The sequence below is a fragment of the Phascolarctos cinereus genome, unplaced genomic scaffold (genome assembly GCF_003287225.1).
Source record: "Phascolarctos cinereus isolate Bilbo 61053 unplaced genomic scaffold, phaCin_HiC Scaffold_3;HRSCAF=262, whole genome shotgun sequence".
Classification (NCBI taxonomy): Eukaryota; Metazoa; Chordata; class Mammalia; order Diprotodontia; family Phascolarctidae; genus Phascolarctos; species Phascolarctos cinereus.
Genome location: NW_027555736.1, coordinates 138960390 through 138981267, shown reverse-complemented (window position 1 = coordinate 138981267; position 20878 = coordinate 138960390). Strand labels below are relative to the sequence as shown.

At 38.1% G+C, this 20878-nt stretch overlaps 1 long non-coding RNA gene across 3 annotated transcripts in view; it reads left to right on the top strand.

The window, feature by feature from the left end:
• Window positions 1-11308: 11308 nt before the first annotated feature.
• Window positions 11309-20878, top strand: part of LOC110195773 (uncharacterized) — a 50675-nt gene continuing 41105 nt past the window's right edge. For 2 of the 3 annotated variants that reach the window (XR_013485098.1, XR_002321006.2), the window contains exon 1: window positions 11309-11434. This is a non-coding gene — a long non-coding RNA (uncharacterized LOC110195773). Of the gene's footprint in view, window positions 11435-13096; window positions 13175-20878 lie in introns of those variants that run through there. The other variant, XR_013485097.1, reaches the window with a different exon arrangement.

Here is a 20878-nt window from a genome sequence, read left to right as displayed (position 1 = left end):
GCTCAATTCTTTCCTTTCAAATATAACTTATCTCTAATATTTTTTGTATTTGAATTATAAGAAATAATAATCAAATTAAAGCATATAGAATGGAGGGGATAGGGAATGGCTGAACACACTGTGGTGTATGGAAGTAATGGAATATTATTGCATAGGAATGTAATTTAAAATGATGCATGTGATGAATTCAGAGAAACCTGGGAAGATATGTATAAATAATGCAGAATGAAGATAGTAGAACTAAGAAACACACACAATTCCTATTAAAATATAAACAGAAAATGAATAACAAAATGCTCAGCTCTTTGTGACTGAAATAACCAATGCACTACTCTCCTTTTGTTGGAGAGCTGGAAGATTGTCAATCAATTAATCAGTCACCAGGTATTTATTAAATAGCTACTCCATTCCAGGCACTCTGCTAGGTGCAGTGGATGTAAAGATAAAAATTAAACAGTCTCTGTCCTCAGGGAGCTTATAATCTATTGGCATACACATATAGATATGTACAAAATATATACATATATATCTATATCTATATCTATATCCATATGTAGAGTATAGATATAATATATATGTATACATACACAAAGTAATGGGGAAGGGTAGGGGAAGGAAGTACAAGCCCCTGGAGGAATCAGGAAAGGACCTCATATAAAAGATGATGCTGATGGCTGGTTTCCCTACCACAAATCTCTCCTCACTATAATCCATCCTCCATGACTTATCTGTCAAAGTGATCTTCCTAAGGTTTGACCGCTTCACTGTTCCACTCAATAAACTCCAGAGGCTTTCTGTCATGTCCAGGATCGGACGTAACATCCTCTTTGGCATTCAAAGGCCTTTATAACCTGCCCCCTCCTTCCAGTTTTTTTTTTTTACAACTAAACCACCCCTCTCCACCCCGCACCCCCTGCTTCCTCTATAATCCAGTGACATTGGCCTCCTCCTTGCTGTTCCTCACACAAGACACTACCTCCTGACTCCAGGCATTTTCACCAGCTGTCTGAAATTCTCTCCCCTCATCTCTGCCTCCTGCCTTTCCTGACTTCCTTCTAGTCCCAGCTAAAATGCCACCTTCTATAAGAAGCCTTTCCCAATCCCTCTAAACTCTCAGTTCTTTCCCTCTGTTGATTATTTCCAATTTGTCTCGTATCTAGTTTGTTTGTACACAGTTGTTTTTAACTTGTCTCCTGCATCAGACTGTGATTTCCTTGAGAGTAGAAACTGTCTTTTGCCTTTCTTTGTATCCCCAGTGCTTAGTACAGTGTCTGGCACATAGCAGGCACTTAATTAATGTTTATTGACAGACTGAGCTGAACTATGAAGGAAAATGTGCATTTTAAGAGGTGGAAGTGAAGAGGGAAAGCATTCCAGGCATGGGGGTCAGCCAACGCAAAGACACGGAGGTGGGAGATGAAGTGTTGTGTATAAAGGATGTTTTTTTTTGAAGGAGCATATATTCAGAAATGACTATGATAAAAAGGTATGAACAATTTTTTTTAAATGCAGGCAATATGGACTTTTTTTTTTATAAAATATTCAAGTGTACCTCTTAGTAAGATTGACAGACGCACCTGAAGCATCACAGGACCTCAATGCCAAAAATCTAGGCCAAACAACTCAAGCAGTGGGAATGATTAGGTGTTATTCCTAGAATCCTAGAATGTTGAAGCTGGAAATGAGTTCAGGGGTGATCTGGTTTGGATAAGGAAACGGATCTACAGAAAGGTGAAGCACTTTGTCCAAGGTCGCAAAGCTAATTAGTAGAAGAGAAAGCCCAGGTCCCTTCACTCTTAGCAAGGTGCTCTTTATATATGTCCCCTATCTCCCTGTTCTATCACTGAATAGAAAGCTTGTATATCAGCTGCTTTTTCCTTTCCTATTTCTTTAACACTCAGTTCAGAGAAAAAACCCTTATTCTTTTGAGCCATTCACTCTTGTTGATTTTGTGCTCTAAATTTATATTATTTAAATCCCTTTGGCTTCTACTCCTCCTCAACCTGGCCACCAAAGCTGCTTTGCCAAGGAAGCAGTACAGAACGGTTTAGTTAAATTCTGCCTTTCTTTCTGTGGCTTCCTCTGGCTGTGCTTGGTCCAGCTTGGTGGATCTAAATTTTAAGGGCCTAAATGCTGATTTCCCACAGACTCAGCCCCCTTTCTCATTTAGGCCAGATACAAATGCTCTCCAGCGATGACATGAATCCACAATTCAGCGGAAGATAGTAGCATACGGTTACTGTGCTCAAGAGCACATTTCAAGTTGGCTTCTACCAGCACTGAATAAACACATATTGATATTATAGAACAAAATAATATATTAGTGCATTGCTCATTTGTGCTCTGATAGTCACCCTGATAGTATTAGTCATGTGGGGAGTGACAAACACAATTATACTCGAGTGCTAATAGAGTGGAAGGGCAAAACTGCCTGACCTCGGCATCCTGGGTCGATTTAAATGTTTGATGTCTCATTGAATTAGTATCACAGTGTGAAAGACAAAGCTCAAACTAATGGAGATGAGCCTGGACATGCAATACTGCTGATTGGGCTGGCATAATTAGAATAATATTCTTCACAGGGCTAATAACAAGCTGGAGAAATAAATAACCAAGAGATAACCTAATTGCTGCATGCTAAAATGCTCCTTTGAATATGCTAAGGTTAGCATTTTCTATTTACTTATAGAGAGCCTAGAAGGCTTTTAAAAAAAAGGAAGAAACAGCTCCCAATTTGGGAAGCTCAGTTGAGAGCAAAGCACTTCCCATCGCTCTCCTTCCATCCCATTGTGAAGGATACATCATATAGTAAATTGGGCTTTGAAAGAAAAGAAAAATAGTTTACTAGTATTGCTATAAATGACTATTTATTATCTTATTCTTACTTGGATCCCTGAACTAGATTAAGTTGGATTTACTACATTGGCTTATTCCTCAAAAGAAAAATGGAAAATTTAAAAAAAAAAAACAACCACCAAGCATTTGGAATAGATTGGCCAAATTTGGCTTTCTTTATCTCCTCTTTAACTATTATTCATTTTAATAATGATAACTCACATTTATGTAACATTTTCTATAGCATCCAAGAATAAGGAAGTGATAATATACCTGTAGTATGGTATCCTGGTCAGATCACATCTGGAGTATCAGCTTCACAGAACAGAATTAGGAATAATATGGTGGGGGTGGGGGGGTGGCTTGCAAAGAGGCAGGTTTATGATTGACCTGAGGAAAAAAACTCTATGATCTAGAGTTATCCAGAAGTGGAATGGGGGTAGGAGAAGACCTCTCATAGGTCTTCCAACAAATATGGGATGATTACCCATAAAATATGGTGTAAAGGGGATCCTTATTCAAGTCAGAGCTGAACTAGATGAACAGGTTCCAGCCCAATAGAGTACTGAGAAACGTTTAACAACCAGCTCTCAAAAAAATGTACTGTGCAACACACTTTTAAGTTTAATTTGCATACTAACATTTTCTCCATCATTTTCTTAAGTCTAGCAATCAATAAAATAATAAATCAAGCCCTGATTTTTAGCACCCAGTTGTAAACAAACGATCACGTTGAAATTTTGACAATGACTTTCTGCAGCTGGTAAGAGCTGGCTCCAGCACAATATTTCATCTTCCTCTGACCTCTTGTGCTTTTGTGAATCTCTGAAATCTGACAGTCCTACGAGGCAGGTACACAGGGGAGGGATTATTATTCTCAAACTGCAGTTGAAAAAACCTGAGGTTCAGAGGGGTTAAATAACTTGGCCAAGACCACACAATAAGGAAGCAGATGGAGCCAAGTTTAAAACTCAGGTGTTTTGATTCCTGCTTTAGTTCTCTTTCCACTCTGACATTCTCTATGCATCTGTAGTCTATTAAGTTCTGGGTGACATTTTGTAGGAGAAGAGACAATACTGAATCATGGAAAGAGTCCTGGATGGGTTTCCAGAGACCTGAGTTCTAGAACAGGCTCTACCATGTCTCGCTGTGTGACGTGGTTCTCTGGGCCTCAGTGTACCCATCAAACAAAAAGACTTATGTCTTAGGTCCCTTAGACTTAAAATACTATGATTCTAAGTGAACTTCTGAATTAGTTTAACATGTAGGCTGAAAAATAAGTTCCTTATCCTGGCAAGGGAAGATTGAAGTCACTAGGTTGGTTGTTATTCAATCATTTCTGACTCTCTGTGACCCCATTTGGGGTTTTCATGGCAAAGATACTGGACTGGTTTTGCCATTTCCTTCTGCAGATCATTTTATAGATGAGAAACTAAGGCAAACTGAACTGAGGTTAACTGACTTGCCCAGAGTCACACAGCTAGGAAGTATCTGAGGCCAGGTTTGAATTCAAGTCTTCCTGACTCCAGGCTCAGTGCTTTATGTATGGTGCCACCTAGCTGTCCCTGTTAGGTTGGACAAATGATACAAATATGACCCAAAATTCATGGATCTCGAGGAAAGAGGAGTCACTGAAATAATTAAAAAGAAACACATGTAGTAGGGAGGAAGAGATGCTAAATCACTCCTTGAAATGAACTAAGGCCAAGCATATCGCAGCTTCTTTTCAAAATTTGGTCACATTTGGTGGTCTTGAGTGTTTCTTATGCTTTGTCTGGTATCTGTGCTAAGAAAACAATATATGACCAAGTCTCAATAATTGACATCAGGATTAGCCACAGCAAAATTTTCATCCTGGGCCAGCTTCTCCTGCAACTGCGGGGTAATGCCAGGCAGTCCTCTCCCACCCAATCAGACTGAATTCGAGGAACGTAAATTAGTCAAAATTAAAATAGGGAAAAAAAAATCTACTATTAAAAATTCCCCAACCCCAAGTGAATGAAATATTTGTCAAAGGCAATTAAAATACCTTTTAGAGAACCTGAATTTTGACATTATCCATAGCACCCCTTCTTGCAATTAGCATTCTATTTTCATGTATTAGTCAACCAGCATTCATGTACCTGGCACCATGCTAAGTGATGGAGGTACAAAGATCAAAACAAAACAGTCTCTGCCCTCAAGGAGCTTACATTCTAATGTGCAGAAGAAATCCGTACATAATTAAATGAACACAAAATTTATACAAAATATTTTTGGCAGGGGGAAGCTGTTAGCAAATATGGGGAATCAGAATGTTATAGAAGGTGACACTTGAATCATATGGAAACCAAGACCCAGAGAGAAGAAATGGTTTTCTGAAAGCCATAGGGCAGAAAAGCAGAATTCATGTTAAGTATGGGTGATGATATAAGTAGACTTATGGAGGAGGGAGGAGGCGGGATGAGAAACAGGGAAAGAAAATAGTCCAATTTGGCTAGAACATAGATTAAATGAAGGGGAATAGTATCAGCTAAAACTGGAGAATTACATTGGGACCATATTGTAAAAAGCTTTGAATTCCATTTTCAGCAATGAATACATTTTGTAGCCACTGAAAGTTTTTTAGTAGAAGAGTGATGTGATCACAGTGGTATATTAACAATCACTTGGACAGCAATGTGAAGGTTACATTGGAGAGGGTACAGACAAGAAGCAGAAAGAATGATTAGGATGCTTTCTTGATGAAAACAGGAAAGGGCTTTACAAAGGGTGATTTCAGTGAGAATTGAACTGAAAGTGAGCATATAAGGAATATTTTTTGAGGTAAAATTGAGAGGAATTGGATACTTATTGGTTGTGAGAGTGTAGTGTATAGGAAAGTTTCAAATGGTAACTCCAGAGGTTGGGTGATTGGGAGAATAATGAAGTCATCGACAGAAAAGAGATATTAAGGGGAACAGCAGAGTCTGAGGGGAGCATTGTGGGTTCAGTTTTTTTTTTTAAAGATTTGTTTACAATGTTAGAAGAACATAAGAATTTGTGTGTGAGTTGGACATCTGAAAGTGTAGCTGTCAGGAGAAGTTGGAGGTAGAGTCATATATTTTAGATTGATTCTCATAGAGGCAATTGTTGAAGTCATTGGAGTGGATGATATTACTAAGGGAGAGAAATGTAGATTAATAAAAAGCAGTGCGTATACATTTGAGGGATGGGAAAAGGATGAAGAACCATCAAAAGAGCCAGATAATGAGTGATCTGAAAGATAATGGGAAAATGTCATAAAATTCAATGAAGAAGCAGATATTCAGAAGGAGGAGGTGTTCCAAAAGGTTAAGGAGACTGGAGATGGACAAAATACCTTTGGAGTTATTCACAAAGAGTTCATAAAGTGACCTTGGAAAGAGATGTTTCAACAGGGTGCTGTGGATGAAATTTGTATTATAAAGCATTAAGAAATGAGTGAGTGGTGAGGACATGGAGGTGAATATAGACTGGTCTTTGGGCAATGAAGGGAGGAAACATGTAAGATAAGGTAGGAGATAGATTTTAAAATACAAAGCATTTTGGTAGAGAACTCTCAAGAGTGAGACCTTAGAATGGAGAGTAAGAAGCCATTGAAAACATCAGTTAGATTCATAACATGGTAATCTGCTCTCTATTCCCCCAACTCAGAGCCCTGTCTTCATCCAGGAGCCAAGAGCTATTTCTAAGCTGAGGTAAATTCACTGAGTGCTCTCCAACCTATGTGTTGGCTTGTTTCCAGCATAGGCTGGCTATTTTGGCCTTGACTTTGTCCTTGGAAGTCTTTTGGGCAAGCACTGATGTTCAAGACCTGCATATAATGGCAACAAATCAGGTTCAAGATTTCCTAGTTAGATTTGGCCATGACCGAGATAGTCATTACTGGAAAAAAACCCTTCTCTCCCCCTCCTCCCACCCCAGTGAGAAGTGATGTCAGTATTTTAGGATGAAGGTTGGGAAAATATTAGGACACATTAAATTTGGCTCTATCAATGAATATTACATAAAAAAGGTTTCAATGTCCTTACAATTAAAAGAATTACAACCATGTAGAGGTTGGTCTTTCCTTCCTTCTCTCCCTCCCTCCTCCCTATATCTCTGCCTCTCTATTCCTTTCTTCACCCTCTTCTTTCCTCTCCTTGCTTCTTTCCTCTGTCTCTCCACCTCCTCCTTTCCTGTTCTTTCCTTTCTTTCTGCCTCCCCTCTCTTCCTATATCCCCTCTTTCCCTTTACTTCCCTCTTTTCCCCCTTCCCTCTTTGTCTAACTCTCCCTTTTTACACACACACACACACACACACACACACACACACACACACACACACACACACACACACACACAGTCTTAGAGCTCTAAATTATTGAGCTTGCGTTGTTAGTACATACAGTTATCTTGTACAGAAAAGACAGTTAAGCATGGGGTGCTTCTCTGATGGGTGAAAACATTCTTTATAGGTTTCATTATCTCTTCTTAGTTCCCAAAGATAAGATTAAGATAGGCTTGTTTCTTTCTCTCTCTCTCTCTCTCTCTCTCTCTCTCTCTCTCTCTCTCTCTCTCTCTCTCTCTCTCTCTCTCTCTCTCTCTCTCTCTCCCTCCTCCCTCCCTCCCTCTCTCCCTCTCCCTTACTTATTGCTGTTATTTCCCCTAAAAGAAGAAGAGCTCTTGCCTATACAGCAAATCACATTATTTCACTTCATTAAGGGTTAAGCGTTTGATTTCAGTTTATTACCAGTTGATACTGAGTAAGCAATGCTGAGCCAGCAGATGGCAATCAGTGGCTTGCTTCAGGGGTAGGTCTTTGCATTCTCTGTGCTGCCCCAATTTACCAAAAGGTGAGCACAAAAGTGGGAGTGGAAGAAGAGCAGAGAACAGGAAGGCTATGTGCCTCTAATGTAGTAGATCTAAATAATGTGAGAAAAACAAAAACTAATATTTCTTGTTCCTGGTCTTTCACTGAAACTGATGGTTGTTCTCACACCATAATTATAGAGTACAACTGAAGATCAAAATTTGTGCTTTTGAGATCATATAAGGCTGTTTGTACCTGTAAAAGTAGCATGATTAGTATTGGGTTTGGGGGCAGAATGCTTGGGTTTTAGCCTGGCTCTGATACTTACTGTGGTTGGAATGATAAGAAAGTGATTTAGCCTCTCTGAACCTCAGTTTCATCATCTATAAAGTGGGGATAATGCTTGCTCAAGCAATCTCATAGAATTGATGTAAGGAAATCACTTTGTGAAATTGTAATGTGCTATATACATGTGTGCTTTTATTCTTATATTAGGCAGCCCTTTGTGTAGATGAATTTGAATGTTTGATCATGTCTTTGTGAAGAGTAAAAATGATTTAGAAAATAGTGCAAATAGATGGGGGCTATACAATTTTGTTAAATATTTACCAATTACATTTTATTTTGCTTTGGACAACACTCAGGAGTGTTGTGGGCCACATGTGGCCCATTGGTGGCATATTTGACACCTCTGCTGTACAGTATGTTTCTTTAGCTTTTGTAGATTTCCTTACAACAGCTAGAGTCAGCTGCACAGGATAGTGTATACGGTGTCAGAATTGGATTAAAAAAGATATGAGTTTGATTCCTTCAGACACTAACTATATGACACTGGCCAAGTCACTTAACTTGTTTGTGCCTCAGTTTCTTCATCTGTAAAATGGGGATAACAACAGCCTCTATCTCATGAGGTTGCGGTTAGAACCAAGTGAAATGATTTATATAAAATGCTATCCATACTTTAAAGTGCTGTATAAACTTGAGATAAAAACAACTAAAGGAAGGTAATGCAATTATGCACCAAATTTTTAAGGATTAATTGGCTCCTACCTTACTCCCAATGTAGTGTCTGATTTTTGATCCTTGCTTATTCATTGAGATGTGTTTGGGAACACACGGTAGATACTCTATACTTCCGAGTTTCATCTGGTAGGGAAGGGCAGGACTTAGAAAACTCACTCAAAGGTTTCTGTGGAAGCTTGGGCAATTGAAGTCTCAAGAAGTGGGTATCCATTGATTGAAAAAGGGTTGAACAAATTGTGGCAAATGAATGTATTGGAATATAAGTGTGTGATAAGAGATGATGAATATGAAGAATTCAGAGAAATTCAGGAAGACTTGGAAGCAATTTACATGGAGTGAAACAAGCAGAACCAGGGAGCAATCTACTTGGCATCTACTTATGGGTTCCTGTTGGTTTGTTGAGTGCCTTATGTGTTTCCTGTTTTTGTTTATGGAGGCTTTGGGTTCTTTGAATCTTCTACACTTTCTATGCAACGAAATAAAGGTTGTCTTAGCTTTTATGCATTTATTACCTTGAATGCTTATATGGGATCTCGGGGCATTTTTACCTACATTTGGGGAAATATAGACATGTGCTATAACATGAGCAAGTTTGGAGATTTTCCTACAGCAAATCCCAAGTGGCAAAGAAATAAAATTACCTATTCTGGGTTATTCTTCAGGATCAAATTTGGTTCAAGTGAATCTAGAGTCTTTGGGAGCAGACTTGAGCAACAGGTAACTGAAAGACTTCAGAACTCTGAACAATATGACTAAAAGTCATTTCATCATACGAATGATAAACTATACTCTTCGCATAGAGATGGTGGGACTTTAGATGCAAAATGAGACATTTTTAAAAATAGTCTATTGATTTGCTTAAACATGCTTGTTTGTTACAGAGGTCAAAGGGGGGAAAGGCTCACATAGTGTCCAAAGAAGAATTCAAATTCATGTCTTCTTGGTTCCACTTCTGACACTTTTTCTTTGACATGGGAGGACTAGACTTTGGCTGTGATGTCGCTGGGACTTTTCTTTTTGGAGTTTCTTTTAGGAAGTGATAGGTAGATTGCTTCTATCCTTATTTGGCTTTTTGTTTTCAATAGATCTGGAAAGTTTTCACTTATGTCTCTTGAAATATAGTGACCAGGCTTTATTTTTTAAAAAATTAGGAAATACAATGATTTGAATTCTCTCTCCTTGACTTACTTTCCAGATTTGACTTATTTCCTATTTGTTTTTGATCTTAGTTATCTTCTTTATTCATTTTTTTCATCTTTTAAATTTATTCTAATATTTATCTCATGGAATCACTCATATCTGTTTAGTATATTCTAATTTTCAGAAAGTCTGTTGTTTGGGTAAAGATTAATACTTTCTCTTCTAAGAATTTATTTTCCTTCCAGTTCTTTCCTGGAACTTTTATTTTTTTAAAATACCTTGCTTCATTTCTTCTGGATATTCTTATAGTCCTGGAAAATCTGTTTTTTTTCCATTAAGTCTCTGCTTCTAATTGTTACCAAGTTATTTTGGGAAATATTTCTAGATTTCAGTAGACTTTTGGGCTGGTTAAGGACCTTTTTTTTGGTTTACTAATCTATCTAGATTTAATCCTTGAATTGGGGTTTGTGCCAGAGCTAGCCTCTAGCCCTGTAGCACTATTGGTAGGGGAGGTTTATGGAGTGTTTGTGGAGACTAGAACCTCTGGTGTGAGGACTTGCCAAGCACTTTTCAGGACTGATCATCTATCTTTGGTGTCCATCACTCAACTCTCTCACCTTTGACTCCAAGAAGCTTTAGCATGTGCAGCAACCTGGTAAAACCATCTCAGTGGGCTGACACAGGTTGAGTGTAACTGACAGGTCTCAAAACTGTCAGTGAGTTAGGGGGACATCTACCCAAGTATGAGAAGACTTCTCCCAGCAGAATGAGTAGATGAGAATAATTTGTTCCAATGGCCATGAAGCAGCCACTGTGGGTGCTTAGAGCTTGGTCAGACATTGAAGATATCAAAGTCATCCACTGCATTCTGGGCTGCTACCAGTCATCCTGATTTTTGTCAAGCCACTGGACTTTGATGATTGGAAAAGTGAGGCTGATGACTTTGTGTAACTCTGCCTCACTTCAATCCAGCTTGTGTGCAAGTTAAGACATTATCTCATGATGTCATTGGTCCTCTTCAAAACTGAAGAATGAATGACAACAATATTGTTACAAAGGAAGGTTCTTTTGGAGGCATGATGAGGGGTCTCTAGGAAGTGATTGCTATTTTTTAAAAAAGATCATCAATAAATCATTTACTTTAAAAAATGTTGAACTTTCTCTTCCCCCCCCCCAAAAAAAAGAATTCTACTCTCTGTCTCCCCTTTACTGCTTGGGTACTTTGAAAAGGATCAAAGTGTTAATACCAGAGAATTTCTTCAGATTTAAAAAATATATTTGAACCATCATGTAAGTACTTTAATATTAAAGTTATGCTGGACCTGAGTCTACATTTGACTTTTCCTTTCCTCTTTTCTCTTAGAGACTCCCATTTCTGTAATGTTTCAGAGCTTTCAGAATGAAATCATTAGAATCTAGATGCATATTCAAGTTCTATTGACTGTTGTTGAATAGAGAAGGTCATCAGTTTTCATTATGACATCCAATGACATTTAGGGAACATAGATTCCCTAAAGAAGCAGTGCCTAAACACCACATTGGACAACAACAAAAAAGATATTATTCTGGATTCCTATTCTTGGCTGTCACTTTTGAGTTCTCCAGTTCTCCAGGACAAGAAAATCAAGGAATTGAAGAGGTGAAGGTCAGTAGTTGTGTTAGAATTGTTATTAGCTCATAGTGAAAACCTAAGGCAGATGTTATGTCTTCCCCATCATACAGTAAATTCTGGTATCCAGCATGGTCAGGGAATGTCTTTCTGGTTAATCAAATATTCAGGCCAGTACAGAATTTCTGTAATGTCTTATCAATTTTCAAAGAATGGAAATAAAATACACAACACTAAAATGATACTGAACATAATTTACTATTTCTTTGATAATTTATAAAGCACATCAGAATCATGCAGTGCCTCAGGGTCATCATTATAGACATCAGTTATCACTTGTTCTGGAAAAATATGGAAATGCCTGTGAATAGAGATTTCCTGTTGATGGAATGCAAAGTGAGCAAGCAGTTTTCATAATTCTCCTACTGACCAATATACATGCATAGATGCTGCCCCAATGTGTGAGAAGATATTCTACACAAGACATTCAGATTTTCTGAAGCATGAAAGCATACTCTATGTTGATTCATTCTGTGTCTAACTTTTGTTTTACATCTTTAACATAGAACACACCATTCTCTTCCACTCTTGTTCCCAAAGTTGTTCCAACCTATTCCATAGTGCTACATTTTCAATTCTGGCATGTGCCATGTGGATGTGCTCTGAGTCTAGCTGTACATATTCAAAAATGTGGAGAGGAATGCAAATAGACATAGAATCTACCTACACACTATTCAAATGAAGACATTAAGAAAGTCCATTGCTCTCAATTCTTTGTCTTCCAGAAGGCACATATGAAAAAGACCATCCTTCATTAATATAAATTCAATTTCATAGCTCTTTGGGAGTGGAATATGTATTACCAAGCAATACCCCTTTCTGTAAGAATTTTACTTTTTCTGTTTTTCCCTTTCCTAGAGTCATATGAACAAGCTGTCATTACTGAACATTATCTACAATGGGTAGATCTTATGGCCTTAGGGAGATGTATGAGATTAAATGGTTAGTCATTCAGGTCTGAAAATGGAGAAAGTGATTTTATCATCTCAATATGGGTGGGAATTCTAAGAATTACACTAACATAATGCTTTATGGTTTGCAAAAGATTTTATATACATTATTTTTTTAGAAACATTATTCTTTTTAGAAACTCACAACAATTTTGTGAGGTTAACACTATAGGTCTTACCTTAGGAAAGTTAAGAAAAATTAAATGACTTGGTCATGCCTCACTAGTAAGTGTCTGAAGTGAGATATAAACCCTGGTCAACCAGGCTCCAAGCCCATAACTCTAGCCACAAACTCCTTACTTCTTCTTGCTAAACTTAAGGCTGGCAAAGCACTTTATGGACATTATTGTCTTTAAGCTTTGCAACAACTCAGTGAGGCAGATAAGATTATTGCCCTCAATTTATGGATAAGGAAACTGAAGCAAAGACAAGTTAAGTAACTCATCGTCTATGGTCTCACAGCTACTAAGCATCATAGGGGAAATTCTAGGCCCCATCTGATTCCAAGTCTGTTGTTTTTTTCTACTATAACATATACCTAACCCTTATGGTTCACCCTTGTGTCCAGTTGTAGTCAATCAACAATCTTTACTGAGTGCTTCTTACATTTCCCACCAGCTATCCTGCTTTCTTTTAACTCCATCATCATCCCCCACCCCCAGGAAGAGCTCACCCCCAAGAAACCTATCAGCAAGGAGATTTCATCATGTTTGATGCTCACACCTCATCGGAATCCTTGGTTGCCTCTGCTCCTCTGAATGAAAAGGTGAGAGGATGGAGCAAAGACTCCTACCAAAACCCCCATTTAAAGAGAACTCAGAAGCCCAGCTAACTCTCTATTTCCCACTAGCTGCTTGGCTTCAACTCAATCCTGGGGTGGGGGATCCCTTCACCTTCTTTTTATGTGTTGTCTTTCCCCTATTAGATTGTAAGTTTTTTGAAGGCAGGAATTATTTTTTTCTTATTTGTATCAATGGCACTTAGCACAGTGTTTGGAAGATACTAGATATTGAATAAGTGTGTTCTATATTGTATTTTATTGCATTGTATTGTATTATAATGTAATGTGGTATATCCTATATACAGGGCACTAAATGTTATTAGATGTATCTCTGACCTTGAAAAGTGTATACTTTAACAGCGGGTATGATGTTAGTGGACAAATAGGAGAAAATATGTAAACATGAGGAGACATACACACATACATATGCATATGTAGATATTTGAATACACCTGAGAGAGAAAGAGGGGTAGATAAGTAAGACTGAGGATTGCTGGATTGCTTAGTGTCTGAAGCTAGATAGAATCAATTAGGAAAGGCTGTTATAGAACAGCTTTCATAAGTGATGGTTTGAAAGAGAAGAAAGACATGATAAAGACAGAGGAGTACAGAAAGCCCAGGCAATTCATGAATTGACTTCAAACTCAGAGTTAGGAATTTAAATTTGATTTGTGAGGTAACTGAAAGACATCATCAGCTCTGGAGAAGTGGTGATTAAAAAGATGAGTTACTGTTGTATGTGGGATTGACTTGCTTGGATGGAAATTGGAGGCTAAGAAGTTGTATGTCTGGATGTGAAGAGGTTGGTTAAGGATTAAAACGATGGGATTTGATTTTAGTGGATTCCAGAAGTATATTTGGGCAGAAATGGCAGAACTTGATGTCTGACCAGATGTCGATGGGCATAGATAAGGTAAAGGGAAAGATGACTCCAAAATTATGAGCAATAGAAACAATAAATACTATAGAGATGTGTCCTTGACAGAGAAGAGAAAGTTGGGGAACAGTAGAGCAGTGAGGGCTTGGATTGGGAGTTCGATTTTAGATGTGGTTAGTTTGAACTTTGTTGAACATGCCAAAATATAGAAAGTGGGCTAGAAGTAGAGATAAGAGTTATGGCTTGGAAACTTATTGATACACATGCAGAAGCTGAAGTCATATAAGAAGGTCAACTCTTTAAGAGAGTGAGCCCTAGGCTTGGGTGGGAGGGAAAAGGCAGTGTGGGTTTGTTCCCAGTACTCTATACTGTGGTGAAGGTGTTGGCATTCTGACTCAAGATCCTTTCCTTTTGCTAATAGCATTCCATAATTGCCACAGACATAGAGAATAAAGTAAGATAAATTTTGTATTTAGCATATGTGGAAACATTATGAATAGTTGTAGACCCCATTCTCTTTGATGCCGTTTGACAATCTGATAATTTTTGCAACGATGTACTTAAAATGCTGTTTCATGCAAAGTTCAAGTTTTTCCCCTTTGTTTAAAAAACACACTCCATCTTTAATTTGCAGGGCTGTGTATTAATTTTGCTGAGAGCACCATTTATGTCCGTGTTCCTTCACTTTGTTTAAAGTCAGTTGTTGACAACTCTCAAGCGTGTCAAACTCTCATCGCTAATAATTGCTTAAGGATCCCTAACTTCTACAAATGTTGGTTCCAGCTCAAAACCCCATGCTAGCCCTGGAAGAAGAAAAAAAAGAGGGGGGGAGAAAGAACTTCTTCTGATGAATTTTTGATTTTCCTTCTTAACAAAGAAATGTCTGGGATTCAAAGAAATAGCTTAAAGTGATAATATAAAATAGAATATGGAGTGCACTGTTCTGAATGACTCTTTGCTTTTAATGTGGGGCTGAAAAATTGTCAGTGCCTTTTTTGATTAGATGACATTTTTTTTTTTGTTCTTGATCTAAGAATTGAGGAGAAAAACATGCTACTTGCATTTGAATATGGCATGAGTGGAAATGTAACATATTGGAGATAAAGTAATACCAGCAACGCCTCAAGGCAGCACCTGTATCTGTGGGTCAATGCTATTTCTCTTTAGATCGCTGCTGTGCCACTCTCACAGCCGCTGCTTTATTAGGCCTAATTAGGCGGGCTGTCACTTTTATTGGTGATGGAAAAGGAAGATAAGTAGATCACTTGTGTCATCTATCTCCATCCGGACGTGTCTAAAAAGTCTAAAGTGATTGCTGGAGGCCACAAATATATTCCACAAGAGGGAGAGAGGAGAAAAAAAAACACGCAGATCTGTAAAAAAATAAAATAAAACCTCTAGAAATTTCATCTTACCTTTAGCACTGCTGTGTGTAATTTCAAACCCACAGAGAAGACAGTAACAGAACACACTGAAAGCCCTTTTGTTCAGAGGGAGAAGGTTGTCTGTAATGGTTTTTGTGATTTTGAGTGGGGAAAAAAGCTGTTTTTCTACTTAGGAGTCTAGTGACAGTTTTTGAAGAAAAAGTTAGTCCAAGTTAAAATATGAAAACTACATGCAGTGCTACTAGAGACCAAAAAGCTACTTTAATGAGAGGAGAATCCTGCTCCTGATAATACTTTTTTTGGGGAATATCTGAAGGAGTTTTAATAGTCAGAGCCTGAATAGAATTATTTCCCCCAATTTGCCTGTAACAGTAATGTCTGTAAAACTAAATAGTCCAAAGGTGGAAAGTAATGTCCTTTCCTGCCTTGATCAAGTACCTAGGCCTATCTCAGAAGGGTCCATTTCCTTCTTTAAGATCCTTATATAACCACCATAGTTGATTAACAAATTGACTTTTCCCCATATATTCTTTCCAGTGTTATGTTAGTACTGCATTTGTAGTCTGTTCTTGTAACTTGATGTCTCTACTTGATATTATGGGATATTATTTGGAAATCTCCAATTCATTTGTTGCAATTCAACAAAAATTTATTAAACTCTTCAGTATTAGGCAGTGTTCTAGCCTTTGGGGATAGAGACAAAAATGAAATGATCCTTTCCCTCAGTACATTCTACTGGTGTGATGCATTGTGTATACAAGTAAGTAAATACAAAGTAAGTACAAAGAAATCCTCTTTAATCTGGAGAGGGAAAAAGGACTTATAACTTGGAGAAAGGGAAATCATGAAAACCCTCCTGTAGGAAGTAGCATCTTAACTGAGTGTGAAAAAAAAAACCCCAAACCAAGAATTCTATCTGTATGAAACACAGATTGCGTCCTCATGAAACTTACAATGTAGTTGAGGAAATACTTTTCTGTATCCCCAACAATGGCTCATATCCCCATCAGGGCCACAGAGCAAGAACTCAATAAACAACTTGTACTTTTTAAAAACTGATAATTGCATGCATTTTTTGATGGTGGTTGGGAAACTTGTTCGGCTATTTCCATGCCAGATCCTGAAAATCTCACCATTACAAAGCAAATATGTATAGGGAATCAACTTATACATAGTGCTGCCTGTGTCCTCTGAGTTTAGAGTTTTTAATCTAAAATAGGTGACTGACCTAGACCAACCAAAACCTTACAGAGACTGAGTGAGCACAGTGATAGATAAGATCAAATATTAACACTGTGTAAATGGAAGGTTAAGGGTGTTTGTGAGTTGGCAAGTATGATGGACTCATGGAAACTTCCTGCTTCACTGTAATGGAATAGATGCAGTTATCATTTTTCTATTAATCAGTTAGAAGGGACTCAAGGAGAAGGATTTCAGGAGATATTTGAAGGAAGAGAAAGAAAGAGATTGATGATCTGGGTTTTAGGGCTGCCATTTGTGAGGCATGATGTGCCACTTGGGATAAGGATCAAAAGTAGAGTGTGAAGGTCATGAAGTCATATGCAATTCTGTCTGTATTCAGTAGTCAGAACATGACTTACTGATCTTTTAGTAACTTCTGGTGTCCAGTATTACCTTTCATTCACTTGGGAACCACACTGTCTATGGGAGTGATTATAAGGGAAACTTGGATTATGTCTTAATGTTACTGTTTGTGAAAGACTGACAGTTCATTGACCCCCTAGACTTTTCTGTCATTCTTTCTATTTTTGGTCTTGTTGTCTTTGAAATCAAGAAGGACATTATCTTAGTTGGATGTGAGTTTAGTGAATAGACAGGTCTTCCTCCTCCTCCTCTTCCTTTTTTGTTTTTCTCCTTCTCTTGTTCTACCTGATCTTCCAGATCCAAGCTATATTTACATAAAAGCAAGTTTTCTGGTCAACCCAGAGAGCCATTTACTTGATCACCTGGCTGCAGGGTTTACATGATGAAATTATCTGGTTTTGCTGAATTAATTTCCATCTATGCCTATATGATTCCCATTCCCAGCATGCCAATCCCATTCTCAACTCTCCACCATTAACTTTGACTTTCAAAATTCTAAATACTTTTCAAGGCCCAACTCAGAAGTCATATTTCTCTCTGAAATCTTTCCTAATGCCTTTTAACTAGAAGTGATTTCCCCTACCTCTGGGCACCTATTTGTAACTCTTTGTTGTTGTTCAGTATCCGACTCTTTGTGACCCTGTAGACCATAGCACACCAATACTACCCATGGAGTTTTCTTGGCAAAACCACTGGAGTGGTTTGCCATTTCCTTCTCCAGTAGATTAAGGCAAACAGAGGTTAAACTACTTGCTCAGGGTCACACAACTAGTAAGCATCTAAGGCCAGATTTAAACTCAGGTCTTCCTGTCTCCAGGCCCAGTGCTCTATCTACTGAGACACTAAGCTGCCCCCTTATAAGTCATGCATTTGTAATTTTCTGCCTTGTATTATAGTTATTTACAAGCATGTCATCTTCCTTAGTAGATTATAAGCTTACTGGGAGCAGAGATATTGTTTGATTTATTTTGGAATCTCCCAAGGCACCAAACATAATGCCCTGAATATGTACCTAAAAATACGAGCAATCTACGATTTTGTCCATTGAGGAACTCCTTTCACTAACAAAGAGTTCAGTGACTCCTAGAAAGCTACTTGACACTCCTAAAGGTTAAGTGACTTATCTAGGTTCATATATCTAGTTAATGTCAATGTAGGATTTGAACCCATGTCTTTATTCCAAACTCCAGGCTCATCACTGTGGCCACTTTATTGGCTCTGCAGCACACACATTAGGCACTTAATAAATGATTATTGCAACCCGAATTGACTGGATGTTTTGATATTATGTAGATACAACCTCAGTCCCAATAAACAGTGTTATGGTAATAATATTAATTCAATGGATCTGTGAACACAGCAGAGTGAATATTTTTTCCAACTTATTTATGGCTTCTCATCTTGCAGAATTTTTGTCCATATTCTTCTACAGAAGGTCATGCCAGAAGTCTTCCTCTAGGTTTTTCTAAATTTATGGATACCAGGGTAGCCCTTGGGCTATTCATCTCTTATTGCTTATTCTTGTCTTGTAACTAGGTTACCTTGTTTTCTGATCATAAATTTCTTCAGTGGTAACTCTTGGCTACTTTGGAAACATAGTTCGATTTGAGAAATATGGTATTGCCTTCTTTGGGAAGGAAGGAAAAGGAATAAATATTAAGTACCTGCTATATGCCAGGCTCTGGCTAAGCACTTTATAAATATTATCACATCTGATCCTCACAAAATACCTTAGAGGTAGGTGTTATTACTATTCCCAATTTGCAGTTGAGGAAACCAAATCAGAGAGAAAGTTGTTTACTCAGGGTCATGCAACTAGGCAGTGACTGAGGCCAGACTTGAACTGAGGCTTTCCTGACTCCAGGCCCCACCCTCTATCCACCATACCATCTGGTTGCCTAGGTGCATACCACATGTGTATCTCTGTTGTTGTTTGGGTCACTCACAAATTTGATTTCTCAGAAACTGTAGTATTCCAAGATTTAGTATCATATAGCATCATGGGGAGTACTTTTTTGTTTAAAAATTATATCTTTGTGTCAGGAAATAGGTCAGGGGTGGGGAACCTGCAGCCTCAAGGCCTCATGTGGTCCTATAGGTCCTCAAGTGTGGAGCTTTGACTGAATCCAAACTTCACAGAACAAGTCCCCTTAATAAAAGGATTTATTCTGTAAAACTTGGACTCAGTCAAAAGGCTGCACCCAATGACCTAGAAGGCCCCAAGGCTGCAGGTTCCCCACCCCTGGAAAGGCACTGCACACTTTTCTAAATGATCTCCAGCCTCTTCCTCTTATTCGATTCTGGACCTAACCTTTCTACATTTGCAATATTTATCCTAGGTACATGTACTGATATATTAACTCCATCAGCTGGTTGGCCAACTGTTCTGCAGGTTGGACAATAGGCACTTCTTTTTATTTGCTTAGTTCTTCCGCTGATCTCTTGACTAATTATAGTTCCCATGGAGGAGACCCTGTAATTTGCTGAAGCTTGGTGAAGTCTGCACAATATTATCTGCAAACAGGAGCAGATATCTGGAGGATCTTGTCCTCCACAGGAAATCCCTCTTTCAGTTGGAATATCTGTGGCATCTTCCATGACAGTGCTGGTTTTCACAAATATACATTTCCCCATTTTATGCCTTTCTTGACAATAATCAGAGGGTCATCGGGAAAAGCCATCTCTGGTTTTGTCAAGGATTCTTATATTATATCAGTAATATTCTTTATATTTCCAACTTTGTTGTAAAATACTACAGACTTCTTCAGACCAAATTCCATCTAGTTCACTTTAAGAAATTGAGGCCCATTTGAGCCATGATCTGTCATAAAGAAGATCATTATTCTTATAACTCTTCAGTAGTCTATCCCTGCCCTGTTGGTTGAATTGTTTTCTATGTTACTGTTGAGTTTGGAGGAAAAACTCGTCTCTAATTTTTTAGTGCTCAGTGTTATTTAAAGCCAAAAAGTAAGAGGGCAGCATGGAATTGGAAAAGCACTGGTCTGGGTATCAAGAGGACTGGTTTTTAATCCCAGTGTACTGTTAATTCATCATATGCCTTTTGGTCATGGTTTCTTTATCCATATCACACTACATGGTCCCTAAGATCCCTTCCAGCTCCAAATTCAATTAAAATTTGGACTTAGTGCACTTCAAACAAGTTGTTGTTGGTGATGTATGTAGGCCATTGATCACTATAAGCAGCAAGTCCTTTCCACTCATGGACACAGTAAATAGTCATCAACTGGTCTGCTTTTTGACTTATTATTACTATTATTATTATTATAGTTATTAAAATAATAAGACAAGTCACACGGTAAAAGCAATGGCTCTAGTTATTCTACTCGTATCCTTGAGATAACAGGAGGAAGGAAAGCTGTCAGTACATTGGTTTGACCCTCTGTTGGGAAATTACAGCATGGTATGGATAAGATGCAGGAGTGGGGAACATGTGGCCTCGAGGTCCTCAAGTGCAGCCCTTTGACTGAATCCAACTTCACAGAAACAAATCCCCTTAATAAAAAGATTTCACCTATGAAGCTCTGTGAAGTTTAGATTCACTCAAAGGGCCGCACTTGAGGATCTAGAGGACCACATGAGGCTCCAAGGCCTCAGGTTCCCCACCCCTGGCAGATATGGATTGATTACAGTCTGCATCATTGGAGGCAATATCCAAATTGATAAAAATCTGATATCCATTTCAGTACATCCATATTTATACTGTGTGTTAAGGTTTGCAAAATGCTTACTTCACAATAGCCCTCTGAGATAATTATGTTACCTAGTAAGGGTAATATAATAAGATATTTTCATCCACTGATC